This window comes from Ornithorhynchus anatinus, chromosome 18, assembly GCF_004115215.2.
Source record: "Ornithorhynchus anatinus isolate Pmale09 chromosome 18, mOrnAna1.pri.v4, whole genome shotgun sequence".
Classification (NCBI taxonomy): domain Eukaryota; kingdom Metazoa; phylum Chordata; class Mammalia; order Monotremata; family Ornithorhynchidae; genus Ornithorhynchus; species Ornithorhynchus anatinus.
Genome location: NC_041745.1, coordinates 183,377 through 209,415, shown reverse-complemented (window position 1 = coordinate 209,415; position 26,039 = coordinate 183,377). Strand labels below are relative to the sequence as shown.

The 26,039-nt window shown below is 60.5% G+C and overlaps 1 protein-coding gene across 1 annotated transcript in view; it reads left to right on the top strand.

The window, feature by feature from the left end:
- The window catches only part of ZFYVE9 (zinc finger FYVE-type containing 9), a 63,385-nt gene that overhangs the window by 1,001 nt on the left and 36,345 nt on the right, over window positions 1–26,039 (top strand).

Genomic DNA, 26,039 nt, shown 5'->3' with positions numbered 1-26,039 from the left:
TCGCGGGAGGCGGCCGCGCGGGGGTCCGAAGCGGCGCGGCCCCGGGGCCGTGGGGCGCCGAGGTCGGGGTCGCGCGGTGTCCCGCTGAGCGTCGTCGGCCGGAGAGGCGTCTTTTTTGTCGTCTGACCGGCCGAGGTTAGTTGCTTGGGGTTTTTTTTTTTTTTTTTAATGAGCTTTAAAAAGCTTCATCTGGCAGGATCGGAAAATGGCGTTTTCCAACCGAACCGTAAATTTCAGATGACGACGGCGGTTTCCACAGCAGTGGGTTTTGGTCACGCGAGGAACACCCCCTCCCCCCCCCCCCCCCCGCCCACCGCCGTGTCGCACGTGGAGACGAAGAGCTCACACCTGGGGGGGGGTGAACGGAGATCACCGTGAAAGGACGCGGGAGGAGGATGCTCGGGGACCTCCCGGGCGATGGGTCCAAGCGGGTGCTCTCCGAGGGGAGAAGGTTCCTCGGGGCCGCCGGATTTCCGTTTCGAACTTCGGTCGAGGTGCCGGGCCTCCGTTGGGCTTTTCCGTTGGAGCGTCTCCCCTGGCGTTTCTTTAAGCTGAGGCCGATTCCCCCGGCGCAAGACGCACCTTGTAATACGATACCCTTCCCTCGGCCGGCAAGGAACAGGAAGGAGCGTCACGTCGCTCCGTTGATCGTGACGGCCCGGGTGCCCGACTCGCGCCTGCGACAGCGTCCGTCGTCCACGTCCCCTCCTCCGGACTTGGAGTTGCGGGTGACGGTCGGCCCTCTGGAAATTTCGGTCGCGGACTTGGCCGCGGTCGTCGTTCCGTAAAGAGCCGAAACGGGGGAGCCGGATTCCCGTCGGCCCGAGGACGGAGGTGGCTCGTTGGCTCGGGGCTCGGCTCTTCCCGTCCCCTCGACCGTGCTAAACACCGTGGAGGATGTGATACTCGCCCGGGGGTCTGCGCTGACGTCCGCACCCTCGGTTGAGGGCGAGGCGAGGGAACCTGCGAGCTGGCATTCCGGTGCCGCGATTCGATCCCCAAAGCCCTGAGGTTTGAAGGCAGGCGTTCTGAGTTGTCAGCGGAACGTCTCTCCCTCGTTTGCTTCCCTTCGAGCTCTGGAAAATAAAACGCCAAGTGCCACGGGGGGCCGGCCGGGGCCCATCGGGTTGAGAAATTCCAAAGGGCGGGGAGTGCCGTGCTCTTCTGTGACCGTTCGGACGGTGGCCGACGGGGACGGTGACGATCTAGAGCCTCTTCCGGCGGATCCCTCCGGGTTTGACGGTTAGGCCTCGTGCTCGAGACTCTCTATTTTTATGACTCTCCCCCGCTTCTGGTTCCGTGATCCGCCCCGCTCTCCTCGGCCGGAGGATACGGTTTGAATACCTGCCTCCTCTCCCTCCTTCGTAGACCTCGAGCCCGCTGCCGCGCCGCGACTCCGACCCGGTTTATCTTCCGTCTCGGTGCCCGGTGGAGCGTTTGGCACGTCGTAAGTGCCGGACGAGTCTCGCCGTCACTCCAAGTATTAGCCTCGGGGAAAGACAGAATTAGGCCTTTCGGTCGGTCCGCCTAGAGCCCTGTAATTCTGGGGGTCGCATCCTCTCCGAGAGTCCTTGCCCAAGCTCTCTTTCCCAGCGCTTGGCACGTAGTAAGCGCCTAGCAGATGCCGTCGTCATTATTAGCGTTATTATTTCCCTCCTCCCTCTCCCTCCCGCGTCGCCCTCGCGCCCGGATCTGTACTCCCTCAGCGCTCGTTATTCGCCCCACCTTCCGTCCCGCGGCGCTTTCGTACGTAGCTGTGATTTCCTTTAATTTGGATTTACTTCCGATCTTCCCCCGGAGCCTCGAAGCTTCTCGTGGGCCGGCGGGGGGGGGGGGGGGGCGGGTCTGCCGATGCTGTGGCGGGGCAAACGCCCAGCACGGCGCCCCGCGCACAGCGAGCGCTCAGTAAGTACCGAGGAGCGATCGTCATCACCGCCTAAAATGCCTCACGGTGTCTTTGTGCATCGGAGAGAGGGAGATTGGGGAAAAAAAAGCAGCAGCCCTCTGGGTGTCTTGTACGTCTGAGGCAAAGCCGACGGAAGCGTTTTCCCTCACGAGGCGGCCCCTTTCGAATTTGCGGATCCGACGAGCGTGGACAGGTGCGTGGCTCTTAGTGAGGCCGTGGTTCGCGTGCATCGACAGAGTAACTAGGCGGGACGCTGCAGACGGACGATACCGGTTGAAAAAGTGTCTCGTGTCGGAGATAGACCCTCATTGGAGAAGCGGCGTGGCTCGGTGGAAGGAGCACGGGCTTGGGAGTCAGAGGTCATTCAGTAGTATTTATTGAGCGCTTACTATGTGCAGAGCACTGCACAAAGCGCTTGGAACGTAATATTCGGCAACAGATAGCGACAGTCCCTGCCCGGTGACGGGCTTACGGTCTGATCGGGGGCGGCAGACGAAAGCAGTGGCACTAAACAGAATCAAGACGGTGTACATCTAATTAGCAAAATAAATAGGGTCGTAAAAATATAGACATATGAGCAGACGAGCAGAGCGCTGAGGGAAGGGGAAGGGAGAGGGGGAGGAGCAGAGGGAAGCGGGGGGGGAAAGGGGGCTTAGCTGAGGGGAGGTGAAGGGGGGCCAGGGAGGGAGCGGCGGGAAAAGGGGAAGCTCAGCCTGGGAAGGCCTCTTGGAGGAGGTGAGCTCAGTAGGGCTGTGGGTTCGAATTCCGGCTCCACCACTGGTCAGCTGTGTGACTCTGGGCAAATCACTTCACTTCTCGGTGCCTCGGTTCCCTCGGCTGTAAAATGGGCATGAAGACTGTGAGCCCCACGTGGGACAACCCGATCACCTTGTATCCCCCCCCCCCCCCCCGCGCTTAGAACGGTGCTTGGCACATAGTAAGCGCTTAACAGATGCCGTCGTCATTATTATTATTATCTGGGCGTGAGGTTGAAAGGCCCAAGCTTCCCTCGCTTGCTGCTTACTGGTGAAACTGCCTCGTGAGGGGAAGAACGTTAACCGTTTTAAACCACAGCAGATGGTCATCCGAGGACGTCCTTTCGCCAAAGACCGCGGTCGAGCCTGGGCTTCTGTAAAGTTGAGATCCGATTGTCTGTTGAGATCTCTGGCACCTCCAATCCTTTGGGCTTTAAAGGGCACTCCTATACCTCAACGGGTATAGCTTGTAGCCGATACCCGTCGGGCACGGTTCCTTACTCTTACGGTGGAGGTTATCTTCCTTGAGCTCGTTTCACGCCGGCCCGAATCCGAGCGTGCCGCTTACGGCTATTAAACCTAGCCCCCCGTTCCCAGAGGCGCTTCAGAGTCCCATCCGGTAACCGGCTAAGAGTTCAAACGCGGAGTCCCATCCTGTGATGATTGGCCAGTGGCTAACGGGATCGGAGGACAGTTCATAGTTTCTAGCCATCAACCTTTTTGATTCCTGGGACCTTTTTTTTTTTTAAAAAAAATGATGTCTGTTAAGCGCTTACCACTTGTCAGTCACCATCCTGAGCTCTGGCGTAGATCCGAGTTAATCCCTCGCGGGCAGGGGACGTGTCCGACTCCACCGTATCGTTCCCCTCCCGAGCACGTGGTACGGTGGCTCGGCACGCGTCCATCGATGGGGTCGGGCACAGTCCCCCGTTCCACGTGGGGCTCCCCGACTAGGGGGAACAGAAATTGAGTCCCCGTTTTGGAGTTGAAGAAAGAGGCGCAGAGAAGCGAAGTGACTTGCCCCAGGTCCCGTCCCCCACCCCCCCCCGCCCCCAGCAGCCAAGCGGGGGAGCCGGGATGAGAACCCAGGTCCTCCGGCTCCCGGGCCCGGGCTCCGTCCGGTGCACCTCGCGGCGAGGGCGCCCGCGTCGCCCGGAGTCTCCTCAGAGAGCTCCTCGGCACCTGGAAGTTTGCACTGACCGAGCAGGAAGGTTTCCCTGCCTTAAATTTTGGTGCCGCTCATCAGGTAGGTCCCCGCCGCCAATCGCTGGGGCCTGTCTTTCCAAGCCCCTCCTGCCGGCGTTGCCTTCGTTGAAACGGGCATCGAGTGGGAAATGGATCGGCTGGTAGCGTGACACGGCGAGCGCGCCGCCTTAAAAGTCTCCGTACGTCAAAACGGTGGTGGACCTGAGGCCTTCTGGACCGAAAAAAATAGCTTCAAGGCACCGATTATTAGGTTTTGTGCCCTCCCTTCCCTTCCCCCTCTCCAAAAGAAAGCTGATTTTTTTTTTTTTTTTTTTTTTGGGTTTTGCCATTTAAATGGAGACGATAAAATAAGATAAAAATAAATCCAGCCTTGACCTGGAAAAGATTCTCCAAAGTTATTTATTTATTTTTTAATTAGGGCTGGCTAAAGATGTACCTATACTCGCTGGCGAAAAATCAAAGATGAAATGTTTATAGAGTTCGTTTTAATTTTTTTCAATGGCGTGTAAGTGCTCACTCTGTGCCAGGCGCTGACCCAGGTTCCGGGATAGCTAAAATATATCTGGGATGGACAGGGTCCCTGACCCACGTAGCGCTTACGCGCGGGAGCCCCATTTTACAGATGAGGTCCCCGAGGCGCAGAGGAATGAGGTGATTTGCCCACGGTCAGACGCAGACGAGTGGCGGAGCCTGTTGCGGGTATTTGCCCCGGATGAGACGTCTGAATTGTATATAACTTCCCGGTCGCGAAGAGCGGGAGCGGGGGCACCGCGGGATGGCCGGCTCGGGTCCCGGGCGACGCGGCGCGGTATCTTGGGGCCCAGAGCCGGTGGGGGATCACCCGGCTGCCGGTCTTAAAGACGGGTAATGGGAACGGAGCAGAACCGAACGAGAAGGCAGACGGCCAGCCGCCGCCGCCGCGACCCCGGACCGTGGTCAGATGAGAGCGGCGCGGCGGACGGGTCGGAGCGGGAGGGGGGACGTTCGGCCATCCGGTCGCATTTATCGAGCGCTTGCTGTGTGCAGAGCACTGTACCGAGCACCTGGAAAATGCGATTCAGCAACAGAGAGAGGCGATCCCTGCCCACCGTGGGCTCACGGTCTAGCAGGGGGGACGCAGACATCAAAACAGGTCAACAGGCGTCGGTAGCAGCAATATAAATAAATAGAATTGTAGATATATATATATATATATACACACATCAGAACAAGTAAACAGGCATTAATATAAACGGAATGATAGATGTGTACGTATATGCATGAGCGCTGTGGGGCGGGGAGGGGGGGTAGAGCGAAGGGGGCGAGACGGGGCGGAGGGGGAGCCGAGGAAAAGGTGGGCTTAGTCCGGGAAGGCCTCCTGGAGGAGGTGAGCCTTCAGTAGGGCTCTGAAGGGGGGGGAAGTGTGATCGTTCGGCGGATTTGAGCCGGGAGGGCGTTCCGGGCCAGAGGCGGGACGTGGGCCGGGGGTCGACGGCGGGACGGGCGAGAGCGCGGCGGCACCGGAGGAGCGGACGTGGCGCCCGGGCGGGGCAGCCTGGGAGAGCGGCGGCGGACCGTAGCCTTGGGGCGAGACGACGGGAGTTTTCCCTCTCCTCTCTTCTGCAGTTAATAATAATGAATCATTACGGTATCTGTCAAGCGCTCACTATGTGCCAGGCGCCGGGCTGCGCTCCGGGGTGGGTAGAAGCGAAGCGGGTGGGACACGGTCCCCGTCCCACGTGGGGCTCACGGTCTCCATCCCAATGTAGAGGTGAGGTCACCGAGGCACAGATTCGCCCGGGGTTACCCGGCCGACAAGCGGCGGAGCCCGGGTCAGGTATCTTTTCCTCCCGCCGGATTGTAAGCTCCTCCAGGTCAGGGACCTCGTCTGCTCGGTCTCTCTCTCTCTGCAGCTTTTACTGCAACGCTCCGCACACAGGCGCTCAGGAAATGCTTGCGGATTGATTAATGCAGCGGGCCCCAGAGGGGGGAACCCGGGCCCGGGAATCAGGGGAGCCGGGGCGCCTGCCGGGTGACCTCAGGCGAGTCACTTGACTTCTCTGCGCCTCAGTTACCTCATCTGCAAAACGAGGAGGATGGCAGAGATCGGCCCGTCGTCGGTATTTATCGAGCGCTCGCCGTGTGCAGAGCACCGCAGCGAGAGCTTGGGAGAGTAGAGGACCGGAGAGGCGGTAGACGTGTTCCCTGCCCCCCCCCCGGGCGCTCATGGTCTAGAGGGGGGATGAGGGGAAATAGGCACCGAAATAAATTGCGGCTTTGTACCCAAGTGCCGGGGGACTGAGGGTGGGCTGAGTAGCGGATCTTTAAAGGGAAGAGTAGCACGTCGACAGGCGTCACGGTAAGGGGAATGAGGGCCTAGTCGAGTTAGGCCTCTCGGAGGACCTGAGTTCTAATCCCGGTTCTGCCACTTATCCGCTGTGTGACCTCGGGTGAGCTACTTAGCTTCTCCGTGCCTCACTTACCTCATCTGGAAAATGGGGATTAAGACTCTCCGTCCCATGTGGGACTTGGACTGGGTCCAACCTAATTACCTTGTATCTACCCCAGCGCTTGGTGCGGCGCCTGGCACGTAGTAAAACGCTTTTTTTTTTTTTTTTAAAAAAAAAAAAGGCTTTTCCTCAATAATGATAATGTTGGTATTTGTTAAGCGCTTACTATGTGCAGAGCACTGTTCTAAGCGCCGGGGGAGATTCAGGGTCATCAGGTTGTCCCACGGGAGGCTCACGGTCTTCATCCCCATTTTACAGATGAGGGAATTGAGGCGCGGAGAAGCAAAGTGACTCGCCCACGGTCACACAGCTGACGGGGGGCAGAGCCGGGATTCGAACCCATGACCTCTGACTCCCAAGCCCGGGCTCTTTCCGCTGAGCCGCGCTGCTCCTCGAGACTTTCCTGATCACACTTTCCCCTGGGAGTGAGCGCGCACGGTCTCCTCGGGTCTGCCGCATCATTGCCTCCACGTAAAGGATTCGACAGGTGCCTCCCCGATGCCACGGAAGAGCCCGAAGCGGGGGCCACCGAAAGGGATTCCAGCCCACCAACCCGAGCCCCCTCCGTCATGTCCTCTCCTTGCCTTTGAAAACCGCAGCGGTTCAAAAGACACGTTTCTCTCCGTTCCGGTCGAGTCCCCATTTTCTTTCGACCTCGGCGTGGTGGCTTAGATGTTCTGATACCGAGTCGACCGTAGCACGTATAAACCCCACAGAGCCCTCCCCGCCCACTCTTTCCAGGGTGGCACGGGGCTCCATCCGGACCTCTAGATCTTCAGTGCTCGATGATGGCGATGACGACGATAATAGAGGTATCGGGGAAGCCCTGGCCGTGTGTCGAGCGCTGGGGTCGGTGGAAGATGATCAGGTCGGACACCGTCGCTGGCCCGTGTGGGCCCCCCCGCTCGAAGTAGGAGGGAGAACGGGCGTGAGCCAGGGCTTTCCTTCCTCAGCCCCACCGGTCGATCAGATCAGTACGGGAGAGTTTTGATCGAGGGACCGTGTCTAACTCGATGGGTCGGGATCCACCCCAGCACTTAGTACGGTGCCGGGCACGTGGTAAGCGCTTAACGCGTACCGCAATTATTAATATTATTAATAGGGGAATTGAGAGCCCAGTCGGAGGAGACCTCTTCGTTCAGTTGCATTTCCTTCGGTCCGACTTCCTGAGCGCTTATTCTGCGCGAAGCACCGTGCTTAGCGCCGGAGGATCTCTTGGGGGAGATCTGATTGTAGCGGGGTTTGGGGATGGGGAACTGTGAAAGGGGAAGGAATCCCAGGCCAGAGGGAGGATGTGGTCAAGGGGTCAGCAGCGAGAGAGACTCGAGTGAGGTTCAGAGAGGAGGCCGGGGTCAGAGGAGCCAAGTGTGCGGTCTGGGTCGTAATAGGAGACGGGCTAGGGCCGGGGGCCGGGGAGAGCCGGTCGAGGGCCTCCGGGCCGACGGCGAGGAGTCTCTGGCTGATCCTGAGGTGGATGGGCGACCGCCGGAGGTTGGGAGGAGCGGGGAGAGGTGGACCGAATGGTTTTCTGCTCTTTAGGCAAACGATCCAGGCAGCGGAGCGGGTTGGGGACTAGAGAGGGGAGAGACAGGAGGCGAGGAGGTCAATGAGGAAGCCCCGTTGGGCCGCGGTTTTTAGCGCATTTTAAATTGAGAGTTTCATAACTGTATTTGCGTTCGCGTGTCTGTTTTTGTTTTCGCCGCATTGACGGTCTGTGACACGTATTCCGTCGTGCTTTCCAGGGTTCTTGGAGTCAGAAGACCTGGGTTCTGATCTCCGACGCCCGTCTGGTACGTGAGTCACTTGGGCGAGTCACTTCTCTGTGCCTCAGCTACCCCCTCGGGAAAATGGGCGTTAAGACCGTGAGCCCCACGTGGGACGTGAACCGTGCTCAGCCCGATTAGCTCATCTCACCCCGGCGCTTGGTACGCTGAACGTGCTTAACAGACGCCGTTAAAGAAGAAGAAGGCAGGTTAGGATAAGTGCTTGGAACGGCCTGTTGTTAGCAGTTTGGTCGGAGAGGAAAGGACAGAATCTAGGGAGGTTGTGAACCACCGGGATCTGGTGACAGGCTGAAATGTGCCGGTTAAATGAAAGAGGTGAGCGGAAGATAATGCCGCAGTCGTGGGCTCGTGATTCCGGGAGGATCGTGACGTTGTCCGCCGTGATGGGGAGGCCGGGATTTGGGCGGGAAGACGGGTTCTGTTTTGGCCTGAGGTTTCGGGAGCCAAGGACGCCCCAGGGCGAGGTGTCCTGAGGGCGGGGCAAGAGGAAATGGGAGACGGCAAAGGAGGAGAGAGGTCAGGGCTGGAGAGCGTGGTTTGGGAAAATCCCCGAGGAGATGGTAGTTGAAGGCTTGGGAGCGACCGGGAGACGATCTTTCACCTTTGGTGGTTCCTCTCCCGGTTTCCATTTGGATAATAATAATAATAACTGTGGTATTGGTTAAGTGTTTAGTATACACTGGGCACTGTAATAAGTGCTGGGGTGGATACAAGGAAATGGTGGGACAGTCCCCGTCCCAGGTGGGGCTCCCAGTCTCCGTCCTCATTTTACAGACGAGCTGAGGCCCAGAGAAAGTGAAGTGAGTCACCCAGGGTCACGCAGCGGACAGGTGGCAGAGCGGGGGTTAGAATCCAGGTCCCAGGCCCGTGCTCTGTCCACCGGACCACGCTGCTTTTCCAAGAAATGGTCACGCGGCGCCCGAGCCGTCGGTCAAGGGGTGAGGCTGCTCCGCTTCTCGGCCTCTGCCTCAGCCTTACCGTTCTCTCCGGCCCGGGACTCGGCTCGCGACCTGACGGTTTTCAGGGGAAGAACAACCGGTGGCCAGCGTCGAGCAACGTGCCGGGGGCGAACGTTAATCGGCCGTACTTATTAAGCCCTTACGGTGTGCAGAGCCCTGAACCTAAGCGCTGGGGAGAGTACGGCGCCGTTGAGTCGGTGGACCTGCAATTGCTGCCCTCGAGAAGCTTGCGCTCTAATCAGCCGATCAGTGGTATTTGTTGAGTGCTTCCTGTGTGAGGACCACTGTGCTCCGCTCTTGGGTCGGTACAGAACGGCAGAATTGGCAGACCCGTTCCCTGCCCACAACATGCTTGCAGTCTAGTATGTCGTTCTTAGAAATAAATACTTTATACTACGTAATTTATAGATTGGTTTATGGCTGTGGTGGGGCTGAGGGTGGGGAAGATACCTAGGCCAACGAGATCAGTGAACTAGGTCAGTTCCTGGTCCCCCTTGTCCTCTCAGGGGTTCCGAATCCATCAGTCCATGGTATTTGTTGAGTGCGTACTGTGCAGAACACTGTACTAAGGCCCGAAGTGGAAGCGTGGCCGTTTTCTGTGGAAAGTGTTTTCCCCCGTCCCGCTCGGGGCCGTCGCCTTCGCTCAGATGACCGCGGTGGGATTTCCCAATAACTCTAACTAGGTCACTCTCTTGCCATCAGTGTTCACTGACTACTTCAATGGTTTTAAAAGGAAAACTGGGAGAATCATTTAGCATTCACCCTTTAAAGCATCTGTACTCACCCATACATTTAAAATGAGAATTTGGGTATTAAGTCCTTCCGCTGTGTCGAGCACTGGGGGAGATAGAACCGAAGCACATCAGGCGCAGTTCCTGTCGCTCACGGGACTCCCAGTCACGGGGCGGGGGGGGGGGAATTGGGCATCTTATCCCCATCTCACAGATGAGGACACTGAGTTCCAGAGAGATTAAAACTCTTCTGGGTCAGGAGAGAACTACGTGACCGAGAGCGGCTGAAGATTACCCAGGGCGAACCCCGAGTTAACGCGTCTTTCCGGCACGTAGGATTAGAACGCCCAGCAAATGGGTAACGTTTAACGGACAGAAGGGTATGGAGGAGCCGTGCAGGGCCGAGTTCGGCACGAGCCGGCAGAAGTATGGAAAGGTTTGTGCTTTGCAGCTTGGTTTTGAATTTGGGAAGCCCCTCGCTTAATTTACGGGCCCGTACTTTCGCCTCTCTGCTTGTTAATAGTGAAGCCGGAGATCGGTTGGGGAACAGGGAAGGAAGGCGAACCGAGAGAGAGCTAGGGATAGGGGTAGGTGATTTTCGGGAGAGTCAAGCGAAGCGAAAGGCCGGGAAGAGATTTTTCGGCCCTGTCAAAATTCTACTGGCTAGAGTCTGTCAGCCAGTCAGAGCATCGTAAGGATCGTTCCCTAATTTAGGAAATAAATTCCGCAGGAGATTCTTTTTAAACTGGGCTCTTTGATAGATGGCACGCTGGCTCTTTTCAGAGTTCCCCAGATTCATTAGGCTGTCACAGATTCGAGGGAGTTTTTGGAGAAGGAAATTGTAATAGGTTGGGTATTTAGCAGATATTAAAAAAAAAATCACACGGCACAGGAAGAATTAAAGGCCCCTTCGATAATTAGAGGAGAAACCCCCTAGCAGGGGCCGGTCAGTGTGGCAGAGCTGCCGTGACGGTCGGACAGACGAGAGTGTGGTTTTACGAGTACAGACAGGTCATTCTAATAATAATCATAATAGTTTTGCTTCTCGTCGCTCCGTGCCAAGCGTCAGTACCAAGCGCTAGGGTTAGTCAGATCGTCTGGTCGGACACAGCCTCTCTTACGCACGGGGCCCCAAGGTCGGTACCCAGGCTTAAGGGGGAGGGAGGGCAGGTGTTTGATCTGCATTGTACAGGTGAGCAAGCCGAGACACCCTAGGGCTCCAAAGCCCGACGGGTGGTGGCCGGTTCCGAGGTGACGGTCGGAGGCGGTGGGCGTCCCGTCCGTTTCGAGGCGGAGGGGAGACAAGGCGGACGGACGGACAGGGCCCGGAGATCAGCCGCCCGGCCGCGGGGTTGACACGGTTCCTGGCCACCCCTCGGTTGTCGGTGTTCGGACTTGTAATCTAATGAGGCGCGTAACCTTTGCGAAACGGGTTTCGTCATATAGGGTGGCGGTGGCCAGTTAAGGGCCCTCCGGCGCTTATCGAGCAACCGGTTTTCTCACTGCCGTAGCTCCCTAACCCTGGCAGAGCAAGCATCGGGGATTGCGGCCTTGAGCCCCAGACCGGACGACCCGATTACCCCGGTGCTTAGAACCGTGTTTGGCACATAGGAGGCGCTTAAAAAAACCACCGTAATTATAAGAAGATAATAGTTATTATTATGACCGTTCAAACCGCCTGCTCACGGGAAGCTGGGAGATTTGTCCCGAAACTTGCCGTTTTTAAAAGTTCGGCTGGAGAGCTCTGAGAACGAGGAGCCAAGGCAAGGAATTTCGGGGAATTTCAGCAGACGGGGCCCGATGGTCTACTGCGCCCTAATGAAGAACCCGGGCTCCTGCGGCCCGAGGTCCGCCCGAAATGGCCCCCCTCCACTCCCCTCGAATCCCAGTCACCCCTCGGGCACGTCCTCCCCCACCCCCGCCGACCGGGGCCGAGCCGCCCTCGTCGAGGGGGGGTTTCCGGAGATTCTGGGGATCAGAGCCGGCTGCCGAGACGGGATCCCCGTCCGAGTCTAGATCCTCTGGGAAGCTGGAGCCCGCCCCTCCCCGACCCAGTGGTCCGGGCGGGCTCCGCCGAAGGGCTTCGCTTCCAGGGCTTGCTGAGACCCGGGTCCTTGCTCCAGCGACCCGTGGTCGGAGGAGTGGCTGAGCCCCGAGATCCCCCCCGCCCCCCCCGCCCCTCCTCGGACGGGCCCCTCCAAAAATGCGTAGCGTCTTCCCCTCGCGGGCAGCCCTGCGGGACTCACTCAGATCCCCTGGACCCTCTCTGTTAGGTGGCATGGCTGCTGGTGGGATCGGGAAGTGGAATATTTGGTCAGTCGGATGCCCGAAGGTGGAGTCCTCCATCCCGTCATCGCCTCAGCCGCCCTTCGGCTCTCACGCCCCTCCCTGCCTCACGCTTCTAACGGATTGGGGTGTGTGTTCCGTCGGCCCCTCCCCGCAGATGGTAAACCGGTCGAGGGCAGGGAGGGCGTTGCCTGATCCCTCTGTTGGTCCCCCAAGTGCCCCGTTGCCTGGGCAACCCCGAGCTACGGGGGGCCGGGGAGGGGGAGTCGAGGTAGGGCTGTGGTTGGTCGGTGCTGCCCCAGCCCCCTCCCAAACCAGAGCCCACTCGCGCAACCGGTTTTTGGGGATTTTTAAGATGGTATTTATTGAGCGCTTACTGGGTGTCTCACACTGCCTAAGCGCCGGGGCAATCGAATAAGAGTGGTATTTTGTTAAGCGCTGACTATGTGCCAAGCACTGTTCTAAGCGCTGGGGTCGATACGAGGTAATCAGGGTGTCCCACGTGGGGCGCTCAGTCTTCGTCCCCATTTTACAGGTGAGGTAACTGAGGCGCACAGAGAAGCGAAGCGACTTGCCCGGAGTCGCACAGCTGATAGGCGGCGGAGCCGGGATTAGAACCCCCGACCTCTGTCTCCCAGGCCCGGGCTCCTGCCGCTAATCGGGTTGGGCAGGTTCCCCGTTCCACGTGAGGCTGACAGTCTAAGTGATGATGACGACGACGACGATGGTATTAAGCGCCTCCTACGTGCCAGGCACCCTACTCAGCGCTGGGATGGGTAGAAGCAAATCGAGTTGGACACAGTCCCTATCCCCCGGGCTCACAGTCTCAACCCCCATTTTACGGTTGAGGTAACGGAGGCCCAGAGAAGTGAAGTGACCTGCCCAAGGTCACACAGCAAGCGAGTGACGGAGCCGGGATTAGAACCCGGGTTCTCTGACTCTCGGGCCCGAGCCCTTCGGAGGGCAGCGGCCCACCGTGGGACACGGTGCTTCCCGTGCCCCTCCCCTCTCCTTTCCGAGACCGTCGGCTGGAACCGCGGAAGCCCTGCGGAGGGTCCCCGGGAGGGGTTTCCCCTCTCTCTCTGCTCCCTCCTGATGCTCCGATGCTGTCCCTTGCTGGGGAGATGGCAGGAGATCCGCCAGTCGGCCGATCAGTCGCGTTAATTGAGCGCTTACTGTGCGCGGAGCGCCGCACTAAGGGCTTGGGAGAGTCCATGAAGATAACCTTGCGACAAGGACACCGCCCTCCGCCCGTCGCGGAAAGAACGTACCGGGCCCGGCCGTCTGATTTCTTCCCTTCATTATATCCGGTCCGGACCCCGCTAATTTCAGACAAAGAATTTTTGCCTTTTGTTCAGCCTCCCGTTGCAATCCCAGCTCTGGGTTTGTGACATCAGTCCCGTTGCTATAGAAACGATGTCACCTAAAGTCACAGGAGCCCGGGATCTCCCTCCGAGGGGCCTCACGTCCGAACCCGGGACTGGGCCGGTCCGTCCTCCTGTCTGGCGATCGGATAACTCAAGACGCTTTACCCCTGGCTGAAATGACTCCGCCGCATCGGGCGGGCGGCTGTTCGCAAGACGGGACCGGCATCCGTTAAATCCGGAGGCCGAGGCCGGGCGCCTTAGCTGAAGTCCTCGAGCGGTAGATGGGGAAACCGAGCCCGATCGGATGGGCTTCCCCGGGGGGGGGGGGCGGGGTCCGGACGCGGCCCGGCCCGGCCACGGGAGGCTAGGGAACCGAGAGTCCGAACGCGGGGGCGGCCGGCCCCGCTGGTGGTCGGCCCGGTGCCGCCCACGCGCGGCTGCCGGGGCGGGGCGGGCGGCGAGGGAGCTGGCGGGCAGAGGGGCGGCCCGATGAGAAGGACGCTCGACATTTCCTTAGAAACTCCACGGAAGGCCCCGGTGGCCGCGTCGCCGCGTCGTCTAATCTGTCAGCCGGTCGTCTTCACCGGGCACTTACCCTGCGCAGAGCACTGTCCTCGGTCCTCGGGAGAGTTGCCTTGGTAGCGGCCGCGGCCCCTGCCGCCCACGGCGGCCGGCTGGGTTCGGGATTCCCGACGAGCCTGTCCTCCGAGTGGCCCGGTTCCTGGCTCGGAAACCTATAATGATGATAATAACAATAACAACTATAACGATGACGGGGACTGTGGTATTTGGAAAGCGCCCCCTACGTGCCGAGCACTCTCCCGAGCGCTGCGATGGAGTCAGGATGATCGGGTCAGACCCGGTCCCTGTCCCACTTGGGGCTCGCGGTCTAAGTAGGCCGGAGAATGGGAATTTTACAGATGAGGAAACCGAGGCGCGGAGAAGGGTCGGAGTTGGAGAGTAAGCGAGGTGAGGTGGGAGCAGGGCAAGGGGATGGACCGCGCTGCAGCCAGTGGCGAAGAGTCGGCGGACGGCCGACCGCCAGATGTCTCTGAGGAAGCCCGGCCCGAATGTTTCTACGGGAAGGTGATCCGGGCAGCGGAGCGAGGTACGGACCGGAGTCGGGGGACGCGGGAGGCAGACAGAGCGAGCGAGGCGGGAGAGGAGAAGCGCTTGGACTAATGTGATGGCCGTTTGGATGGAGAAGGAATTTTGCCGGGCAGAGGAGAGGGCAGAGTCGAGGGCCGCAAGGCCCGTAGACCCTAAGCTACCGGAGGGCAGGGATTGCATCTGCCAACTCCGTTACAGCGTACTCGTTGGTTCGATCGGATTTGTTGAGCGCTTACTGCGTGCGGAGCACGGTGCTCAGCACTCGCAAAGAGAGACCGTCGCTGCCCGCAACGGGCTCACAGTCTCGAACGGGGGAGACGGACATCAGAACGAGTAAACGGTAAATGGAGCTATCGATGTGTACACGTCTACGCCAAGCGCCGAGGGGCGGCGGGCGGACGGGGAGCTCTTCCAAGCACTCAGTACAGAGTAGCACTTAGCACGGAGAAGCCGGATGGCGCCGTGGGCGGAGCACGGGCCCGGGAGGCAGGAGGTCCCGGCTTCTAATTCCGGCTCCGCCATATGATAATACTAATGACGTTGGCATCTGTTAAGCGCTTACTGTGTGCCGGGCAGCGTTCGAGGCGCTGGGGGAGATGGAGGGTAAACAGGTTGTCCCCCGTGAGGCTTTGTGACCTTGGGCACTTCACTTCTCTGGCCCCCGGTTCCCTCGTCTGTTAAAGGACTCTAATGACTATAAGCCCACGTGGGGCAGGGACTGTGTCCAACCCGATCAACCTGTATTTACCCCAGTGCTCAGAAGAGTGCTTGGCACATAGTAAGTACTTACCGAGAACCGTAACGATAACGATTATCGTTATTATTATTATTACAGCGGAAGCTAGTTGCGGGCGGGAAACGCATCGGCCAACTCTGCTCTACCGCACTCTCCCGAGCGCTTCGTAGAGTGCGCTGCCCCCAGTAAACACTCCAGTACCGTTCGTGGATCGACTGTAGGTTTCTTTTTTTTTTTTTTTTGCAGTTTTCTATCTTTGACCGCCTCGGTTACGACCGCCCCACGGCTATTGAGCGCGTTCGGCACGATTGCCGTCTGGGCCCCAATTCCTCGCTCCAGTTTGGGTCGGTTGGCCTCTCGTGGCGGCGTCTCCATCCCCGCCGCGAGCGCTCCGTAGAGCGCCCTGGTCCATCCGCCAGGGGAAATGCGAGCACCCGCCCCGGGAGATTCGGCCACCCAGCGGCCCCGGGGACGAGGGGACGGCTCAGCCCTTCGGGACCTCCTCTGCCAAGGGCAGTGAGGTCAGCAGTGGCAGTGGGTTTTATTCGGACCGAGCGGTGTCACGTCCCTCCTCCTCCTGCTCCTCCTCCTCCTCCTCCTCCTCCTCGGGAATACCGGTCGGTCCGGACCCGGAAGCGGAAGGCCGTCCCCCGGATTGCCCGGGGCCGCTTTCTCGGGACAGAAACGCGTTCAACGCTTGGCATTTCAATCGGTCGCGATCGTATTTATTGAGCGATTACATTGTGCAGAGCACAGGCTCTTAGTGAAGAGCTCGGGAGAGTGCAGATAACCAGAGTTGATAGGCAGGTTCCCTGCCCACAACGAGCTTTTTTTGCCTTCCAAGTAACTGTGGCGGTTTTTAGGCGTTAACTGGGAGCCGAGCACTGAACCGGGTCCCTGGCCCACCTGGGATTCCCAGTCTTGTCGACGTTTTGCCAACGAGGAACCTGAGGCCCGGAGAGGTTAGGGGACTCGGCCAAGGTCACGCAGCTGGCCAGGGTCAGAGCTGAGCTTGGGAGCAGAGCGGCGGCTCAGTGGAAGGGGCCCGGGCCCGGGAGTCAGACCACCTGGGTTTTACTTCCGGCTCCGCTACGTGTTTGCTGCGTGACCTTGGGCGAGTCACTTAAATGATCTGGGCTTCAGTTCCCTCATCCGTAAAATGGGGATTCACTACCCCCTGTTCTCTCCCTCCTACTTAGATTAGGAACCCCGTAGGGGACGGGGAATCTCTCCGTCCCGATCATCCCGTATCTTAGAACGGGGCCTGACGCGTAATAGGCGCCCAACGCGTAACACGGTTAATTAACCCAGATCTCCTGACACCGAGTCGCGTGTTCTTTCCTCTTCCTCCGGCTCCGTTTATGATTTCTGCCGGCAGGGCAGCAGCTCCGGTCGTCAGAGAGCAGCGGTGAGCGGGGCTCGCCAGAAAGCGGGCTCCGAGCAGGCCCGGCCGAGGCCGGGGCGGCCGGCGGCGGGAGGGAGGCGACCTTGGGAATTTGGGGTTTCCGTGCAGTGTGGGGCTGAGGGTCTGATGTTGGCTCACTGCCGATCCCTGCGAGAGAGAGGGCGGAAGGCAGATGTGCCCCTCTGGGGAAGGGGGCCTCGAGCGGTCCGGTCGTTTCGGTGACACCGTCCGCCCCACCACGCCACTCTGGCGGTTTAGAAACGTCGCCCGGATCCCTCGGCGACAAAGCCATCGCTCTCTACCCGGAGGACGATCCTTGGAGCTTTGAGCGTGGGGGTGGGGGGTTTCCTCCGTTCCCCGGGGAGGGGCCGATTTCAGGCTGCCAAGGTGGGTGTGGACGATGACACCCTGCTCGTCACGCACCTTCCTGGCATCCGTCCCGCCTGCCGCCTTTCACTTTCTTTGATTTTTTTTATGGGAAACATTTACCAGGTGCCGGGGTAGATACGAGCGGCGTGGCTCAGCGGCAAGAGCCCGGGCTTGGGAGTCGGAGGTCGTGAGTTCTGATCCCGACTCCGCCACTCGTCGGCTGTGTGACTTCGGGCAAGTCGCCTGACTTCTCTGTGCCTCGGTGACCTCGTCCGGAAGATGGGGGTGAAGACTGGGAGCCCCACCTGGGACAACCTGGTGACCTCGTACCCCCCTCCCCAGCGCTTAGAACAGTGCTTGGCACGTAGTCAGCGCTTAACAAATACCAACATCATCATCATCATCATCATTATTATTATGTGCGGCGGGGACCGTGTCCAACCTGATCAGCTCGTGTCCGCCCCGGCGCTTAGTACAGTGCCTGGCACGTAGTAAACGCTTAACCGCACCACGGTTATTAGAGCTTCCTGATTCCCCTCTTGGGCCCAGCTGAGACTTTAAAAATCGTTCTCTTAATCAATCTCGCCTCTCCTGCGGTCAACTCCTCTTCTCCCAGCAAATCGCTTGGCTTTAATATTTTACATACCCTTATTCCTGTCATCTCCCCCTCACACATTTATTTTAAACAATTTCTTCCTCTTCTCCATCTGAAACTGCTTCTTACTTCTCCCTCCTCCGGATCCTTGCGGTTTTTAATCTTCCCCTCTGTTGTACTTCTCGATTACGAGGAAAAAGTGAAGTAAACCACCTTCAGGCTGTGGGTCTCAGAAGGACCTGGGTCGCAATCCCGGTGCCGCCGATCGTCAACCCCCTTGCGTGTGAAGGGCCGGGACGGAGTCGCGAGGGGCGCGCTCTCCTCTCCCCGGCTCCTCAGATCCTGCGCCCGGGAGATCCCGGCCGATCGGGGGGAGAGGCCGGTGGCACTTGGCCTTGAGGTGGTCAAGGAGGAGAGATCGTCCGTGAGCCGAGAAGAATCTTAACCGTCCTCTGGACTGGAAGCTCGTTACGGGCGGGGAGGGCGTCCACCGATCCCCTCGTGCTCCGCACGCAGTGAACGCTCAATCGATACCACCGACTGATCGATCGAGAACGGCGTGGCCTAGTGGGTAGAGCCCAAGCTTGGGACTCAAAGGGACCTGGGTTCTGATCCCCGCTCCGTGACCTCGGGCGGGTCGCTTTGTTCCTCCGCACCTCAGTTACCTCATCTGTAAAGTGGGAATTGACCGCGAGACCCATGTGGGACGTGAACCGTATCCGACCCGGCCGGCTCCGATCTGCCACCTGGCAGCCGCGTGACTGTGGGCGAGTGACTTCACTTCCCTGTGCCTCAGTGACCTCATCCGGAAAATGGGGATTAAGACTGGGAGCCTCACGGTGGGACAACCCGATTACCCTGTAATAATAATGATGATGTTGGTATTTGTTAAGCGCCTACTACGTGCAGGGCACTGTTCTGAGCGCTGGGGTAGACACGGGGGAATCGGGTGGTCCCACGTGGGGCTCACAGCCTTAATCCCCATTTTACAGATGAGGTCACTGAGGCACAGAGAAGTTGTGACTTGCCCACGGTCACCCAGCTGACACGTGGCAGAGCTGGGATTCGAACCCGTGACCTCTGACCCCAAAGCCCGTGCTCTTTCCACTGAGCCATGCCGCTTCTCTGTAAACTACCCCGCTGCTTTAGAACAGTGCTCTGCACAGAGTAAGCGCTTAACAAATACCACCGTTCTTATTATCGGTTCGCGCCTATCCCAGTGCTCAGTCCAGTGTCCGGCACATAGTAAGCATTTAAGAAATACCCTTTGGGAAAATAAAAAAAAAGAGGCCTCGCTCAGAGAAGCAGCGTGGCCTAGGGGAAGGAACACGGGTCTGGAAATCAGAGGACGTGGGTGCTCATTCTGGCTCCATCACGTACCCGCCGTGCGACCTCGGGCAGGTCACCTCACTTCGGTGCCTCAGTTCTCTCATCTGCAAACTGTGGATTCAGTACGGGTGGTGAAGACGAGGCTACGGGACGATCGACTCCGAGAGAGGAGCCGCGGGGGGAAATCCTCCGCTGCGGCCTTGCTGGGCAGGCCTGGGGGCAGCCCAGGAAGGGGGCTTCGCCCGCGGCCCTTGTGGCGTTTGGCTTGTTGTCGGGGAGGAGATAGGTTAGTTTTTTTGTTGGATTTCTGCAGTTCTGTCGTAACCAACTCTTGAAGAAGAAGTGAGGAGAGAAATCTTGATCACCTTCCCCGATTCTCAGGATTTAGTCCATCCCCGCGACTCGAAGCCGGTGGTTTCTTCGTTCCTAAGTGTCAGCGTTTCTCCGAGAGGGAAGGAACAAATCTAAATTGTTGATGGCAGTCACTCTTCTGAGGTGTTGATGAGGTAACAGCTGATTGTTTTTTTTTTTTTTATGGCATCCGTTAAGCGCTTTCGATGTGCTAGGCACTCTTCTGAGCGCCCGGGGGAATAATAATAATGGCATCTATTAAGCGCTTACTATGTGCAGAGCACTGTTGTGAGCGCTGGGGGGGGGATACAAGACGATCAGGTCGTCCCACGTGGGGCTCACGGTCTTAATCCCCGTTTTACGGATGAGGTAGCTGAGGCCCAGAGAAGTGAAGTGACTCGCCCAAAGCCACACGGCTGACAGGCGGCGGAGCCGGGATTAGAACCCATGACCCCCGACTCCCAAGCCCGGGCTCTCTCCGCCGAGCCACGCTGCTTCCCGGGTAGATATGAGAGTAATCAAGTTCGACAGTCCCTGTCCCACCTGGAGCTCCCGGTCTTAATCCCCATTTTACAGATGAGGAAAGTGAGGCACCGAGAAGTTAAGTGACTTGCCCGCAATCACACAGCAGACAGACGGCGGAGCCAAGATCAGAACCCCGGTCCTTCGGACTCCCGGGCCCGTGCTCTATCCGCTAGGCCGCGCTGCCTCTCGGAGACTGGTCGTAGCCGTGGAGACACCGTAGCTCTGTTGTTCGGAGGAAGGCGTGTGCTAAGAACTCCTTGCTTTGAAACGCGATCTAAATTAAAATAGAGGTGAGGACAGCGGGCTCTCCACGGTGGAACGTCAGCATTGCCGAGCAGCGGCCGGGCCCGCGCCCTTTTCCCCGCCGAAGACCGGCCCTTTCGCAGGGAGACTTTGGCAGACGGGCGGATGGAGGGGGCACATTTGAAACCGGGACCGACCCCGTGAGGGGCTCCTTGGGGCGGGGAAATCAAGTCAGAGATTTTCCGATGCCCCGACGACGTTCCGAAGGCACAGTTAAGGATTCCGATCCCCCTCCACCCTTGGCCCCGGCTACCTGGGCCCGGGTGAACCAACCCACTGTATCTACTGAGCACTTCCCGTCCGAAGAGCACTGTAGTGAGAGCTTGTGAGAGCACAGCAGGGTAGGTGGACGCAATCCCCGCTCACCGGGAGCTTCCGGACGAGAGGAAGAGAATCGGACAGAGCGAGAGGGGGAGAATTTCTCTCTGGCCTCTGTCGGAGTTCAGCCGGGTGAGTAAAAGGTTAGACTGGAGCAGCTTAGTAAAATTCACGGTGGCTTAATCAACCGCTGCAGCAGCTCTGGGGGGATATCAGCTTGAGGCCTCTTAGGAGACGACAGTGCTCGACACACAGTAAGCGCTTCAGGACGGTAGTAAGAGCGCACCGACTGGGGTTCTGAGCGAGAAATCCGGCTCCGTTTCCTGCCGAGCGAGCAGCTGTCCCCCCAGTTGGTCCAACCGTTCGGAGACAGGACACCGTGTCCCGCTGGGCTGGGGGGCTCCGACCCGGGGATGGGAAGCGGCATGGCGAAGCGGTTGGAGCCCGGGCCTGGGGGTCGGAAGGTCGTGAGTTCTAATCCAGGCTCCGCCACGTGTCTGCCGTGTGGCCCCGGGCGAGCCGCTTCCCTTCCTCTGGGCCTCAGTTCCCTCGTCTGTAAAATGGAGACCGAGACCGTGAGGCCCCGCGGGACGGGGACTTTGTCCGACCCGATTTGCTTGTAGCCACCCCAGCCTGGCACACGGTAAGCGTTCAACAGATGCCGTGATCGTTGTCGTCATCATCATTATGGCCTCGCTCAGCTCCCGCCGGAGTGAACTCTGGAAATCCGCCGCGAGTCGAGAAGCCAAGACGGTGGAGGATGGCGGGATGCGGCGGGTGGTAAATACAGGCAGCTAGATGTTTGTCTGTAGATTTCTGCTCGCCTAGCCGACCGGGACGATTGCGAGACTTGGTGACGACGGCGATTTAAGCGCCTACCGTGAGCCGAGCGGTGCCAGCGCTGGAACGGATACGGGATAATCGGGTCTGACGCAGTTCCCTGTCCCACCTGGGGTTCCCGGTGCAAAGGAGAGGGAGGACGGGTATCTTAGCCCCATTTTACAGATAAGGAGACCCAGATGAGTGAAGTGACGTGACGTGCCTGAGGTCACCCGGAAGGCAAGTGGTGGAGCTGGGATTGGAACCCGGATCTCCCGACTCTCTCCGAGAGGCCACGTGCTTCCCAGGCACGCGCGTGATCCGGGTGCGTACATAAGGCTGCCCAGACCAGCGCGTGCCCCTCACTCCCCCCCCCCCCCGCACCGTGTGCACGGAAAGTGGGATCTCTGCTCCGTTGAGAAGTCTGTGCCGTACAGAGCCCATCCCTGCCGACCGGCGGCGGCTTGGGGTCCCGATCTTCCCGAAGCCTCTGCTTGAGAAGAGCAGCCCCGTCTCCTGACTGCCGCCCGCCGGGGCGGTCCGTCGGCCGCTGCACGCGTCTCCCCTCGGCCCCGGGCTCGGCGGTGCCTTCCGGGGCCGGACCCCGCCCCCCCGTGTCGTTAAGCCGGCCGGCCCCCCGGGCCCGACGCGGGCCCCCTTCCGTCTCGCCCCACCCGGGTCCCGACGACTCCAGTGGCCGGAAAAAGCCCCCGGGACCTGGCGACTGGCACCCCTCGGCGCGACGCGGGTGAGACGGCTCCCGGAGCCGGCCGGACCCCCTCGAAGAGGGCCCGGGGGTCTCCCGGCCACGGGGGAGGTGGAGCGCCGGCCTTCGACTCGCAGCGGAGTCGGCTGGCCCGATGTCCCCCGCCTCTGCCCCGCCGTCAGCCGGGAACCACGCTGGCCTTTTCGATTCTGTCCTGTCTACCTCTCTGTCTCCCGCCGCGTAGGCGGCCCCGTCGGGTGACTCGGGTTGGGTTGGGCGGAGGGCGGATGGTACGTGACTTCATTTCTCTTCAGCCCCATTGTCAGGCCGAAGCGCCGGACCGCCTGAGCGGAGCGGTTCCTCGACGCCCGGTTGTCTTTCTGTGGGTCTGCCTCCGGCCCGGCCTCCGGTTCTTGGACCGCGGTCCCCAAGACTGGACGTTGCTTGTGTGCAGAGCACTGTACTGAGCGCCCGGGAAAGCGCGATACAGCAGTGGAAGAGAGGCAATCCCTGCCCACCACGAGCTCACCGTCTAGAGTGCGTCTCCCGTGGCCTCCTCTTCGGAGAAGGGGTCGAGCGGGGATCGGGCCTGCCACTTGGGCCAGGGGTACCCGGCCCTACCTCCCTGCCCCTCGTCTGATGCGTGACCTCGGGTGAGTCACTTAACTTCTCTGTGGCTCAGAGACCTCGTCCGTAAAACGGGGATGGAGACCGGGAGCCCCGTGTGGGACGGGGACCGCGTCCGACCCGCTCGTCTCGTGTCTACCCCAGAGCTCGGTACGGTGCCCGGCGCATAAGGAGCACTTAACAGATATCACGACGGTTGATTATCACCCCGCCGGCGGGCACGGTCGCCTCCGACTCGAGCCGGCGCGGCCCGAGGATCTCGGGGCATCGCTCCGGGCAGCCGGTTGCCGGAAGCCCCGGCCCGTTGACGGGGGTCCGGGGGTTTGGGAGAGTCGGCCAGCGGTGTCGGGGTCTTGGTCTCGCTTCCCGCGCTTCTCCTGGATCCGCGGGCCGCGGGGATCCGGTGTGCCGGGTCGCGTCTCGTCCCGAAGCCGTTCGGCTCCGTCCTTCAGGAGCCCCGAGGGAGCGGGTGCCGGATCTCGGGGCCCGGCGGGGGGACGCCCTCTCGATTCCAGCCTTCCCCTCCACTCGGCGGCCGGGTCCCGCTCCCGCGGGAGCGGGGGCTGCCGTAGCTCGGCCTTCCGATCGGGTCGGCCCCGACTCCGGGTGCGGGAGGCCTCCTCCCGAGAGGGGCTCCGGGGGTGGGCCGGGAGGGGAGGGCGGGAAGGGCCGTCCTCGCGTCCACTCTCCTGCCGGGAGAGCGGCGGTTCCGCCGAGCGCGGTCGGCGCTGCCGATGCCCCCGCAGGAGGGTCTGCCGGACCGCTGCAGTGCGGCAGCCTCCGGCGTGCGCGCGGAGCTGGGTTTCCGCAGCACCGGCTGCCGACGGATCCGGCCATCGGTACGCGCTCCGCCGATTGCCCTACGTGTGCTTCTCCGCTCTCCTTTCTCCTCTCCTGTCCCCGCGAGGTGGGTGGGGCCGGCCGCTCCGCTCTCCCGGCCCTTTCCTGTAGCGACAACCCCTTCGGGGCGCTCTGGGCTTTTGCCCCCGGCGGGCTCCTCCCAAGCTGCCTTCGGGAGGCGTCTTGGCCCCGCTCGGCGGCGGGGGACGGTGGGAGGGAATGCCCCCCCCCCCCTTCCTTCCGGCCCCCTTCCTTCCGCCTCTCCCGGAGCGGAGCGTCCCCCTTGGGCCCGAGCTTCCCGGGCCTCGGCCGAAGAGCGGAGCGGGCGGCCGGGACGCGGAGGTCGGGCTTTCTCCCGCGTCGAGGAGGGGCCGGCTTCTTTTGTGGCGGGGGGGGGGCGGGGGGGAGGAGGAAAGGGCAGGAAGCGGGGGTGGAGCCCGAACCGGAGCCCTCCTCTGGGCAGGTGTGGTGTCGGGGCCTCGGTGTGGCCAGTTCCTGCCCCCTCCCCCTCCTCTCCCCAGAAGATCCTGAGCCCGCGGGAGGTCAGGGATGGGAAATCGGTGCCACTCTGTCCGCAGCGGGCGCTCGGTACGTTCTCTTGCCTGATGGAGAAAGAGCCAGAGAATCGCGAGTGGGGCTGGCCCGGATCAGAGCGGTGGGGCCCAGGGGCCGGGAGGCCGGGCGTGACCCCGACGGGGCCCGGAGATCGGGCGAACGTCTCAGACCCCGTGCGTCGGGCGGGGGGCGGCCACTTTTCCGGGGCTCCTCCCTGACCCCGTCGGTCAATTCAGTCGTATTTATGGAGCGCTTACCGTACGCGGAGCGCCGCACCGAGCTCTCGGGAGAGTACGCTTTAACAAGAGACACGTCCCCTGCCCACGATGAGCTCGAAGTCTAGAGGGGGAGACGGACATTAATGTAGATACATAATGATAATATAACGTTGGTATCTGTTAAGCGCTGACTACGTGCCAAGCACTGCCCTGAGCCCCGGGGGAGATAGAAGCTGATCAGGTCGTCCCACGGAGGGCTCGCGGTCTTCTGCCCCGTTTCACCGATGAGGTAACCGAGGCACGGAGAGGTTGAGTGACCTGCCCGAAGTCACACAGCTGACAGGCGGCAGAGCCGGGATTCGAGCCCGTGACCTCTGACTCCCAAGCCCGGGCTCTTGCCGCTAAGCCACGCTCCTTCTCTGAATTACAGATACATAAAGTACAGATACGTACGAGAGCGCCGCGGGGCCGGGGTGGGGAGATGAATAAAGAGGGCGAGTCCGGGGCGACGCGGAAGGGAGGGGGAGAAGAGGAGAGGAGGGCTTAGGGAAGACCTCGTGGAAGAGGTGTCCCTTCGATAAGGCCCCGAAGCGGGGGGAAAGTCGCCGTCCGTGGGATTCGAGGAGGGAGGGCGTTCCGGGCCAGAGGGAGGACCGGCCGGGCGGTGAGATGGACGAGATGGAGGTCGGCGGAAGAGGAGTTTTGGCCCGGGTGCCTCGGAGACCCCCGGCGGACAGATGCCGGGGAGGAGGAGCCGCTCCGGAGACGGTCGCCGCTCCGCCGCCGGACCGTCCTCTCGCGGGCCCGGCCGGAGCGCGGCATTCGGCCGCGACGGAAATCGCCGGGAAGCGGCCCCGCCGCGGTGGCGCTAATCGGGCACCGCCACGGTTTCCCGGGCAGGGGCAGAGTCGCAAGGGGCGGGCGCTCCCTCGCAGGGGCGCTCTCTATTTCTCTCTCTCCCCTCCCCAGCCGTCTCCCTCTCCTCCACCCACCCATCTCCCTCTCCCCCCCGCCCCGACCCCCCTACCTCTTTCTCTCTTTCTTTCTGCCCCCAACCCTGGGTGAAGTTTAGAGTAAAAGGCTAAAGTGAACTAGCTCATTGTTCATTTTGAACGGCGCGAAAGACAAGATAAGTGGCCGTTTGGACTCCACGCCGCCTCCTGAACCCGGGTCCCGGATCGCTTTAGAAAACGCGGGTCACATTTGGAAGGGTGAGAATGACACGTCCTCGAGAAGGGGTGGGTAGAGCGGGGGCCTGGGAGTCAGAAGGACCCGGTTTCCGATCCTGCCTCCGCCACTTGCGTGACCTTGTGCGAGGCACTTAACTTCCCTGGGCCTCAGTTACCTCATCTGTAAAATGGGGATTAAGATGGTGAGTTAAAAACGGGGGTAGCTGTTAGGCGCCTACCGCGTGCCAAGCACGGTTCTAAAGCCCCGGGATCGATCCGAGGTAACCGGGTTGGACGCGGTCCCCGTCCCACGTGGGGCTCACGGTCTTAATCCCCGTTTTACGGATGAGGGAAACGAGGCCCGGAGAAGCTAGGTGACTTGCCCGGAGTCACGCGGCTGAGGAGCGGCGGAGCCGGGATTGGAACCCGCGACCTCCGACTCCCAAGCCCGGGCTCTTGCCACCGAGCCAGGCCGCTTCTCCATCTGGGACACGATCAGTTGGTGTTTATCTCAGTGCTCAGTACGGCGCCTGGCACAGAGTAAGCCCTTAGCAAATATTACTCTTTTTTTCTATAAAAAA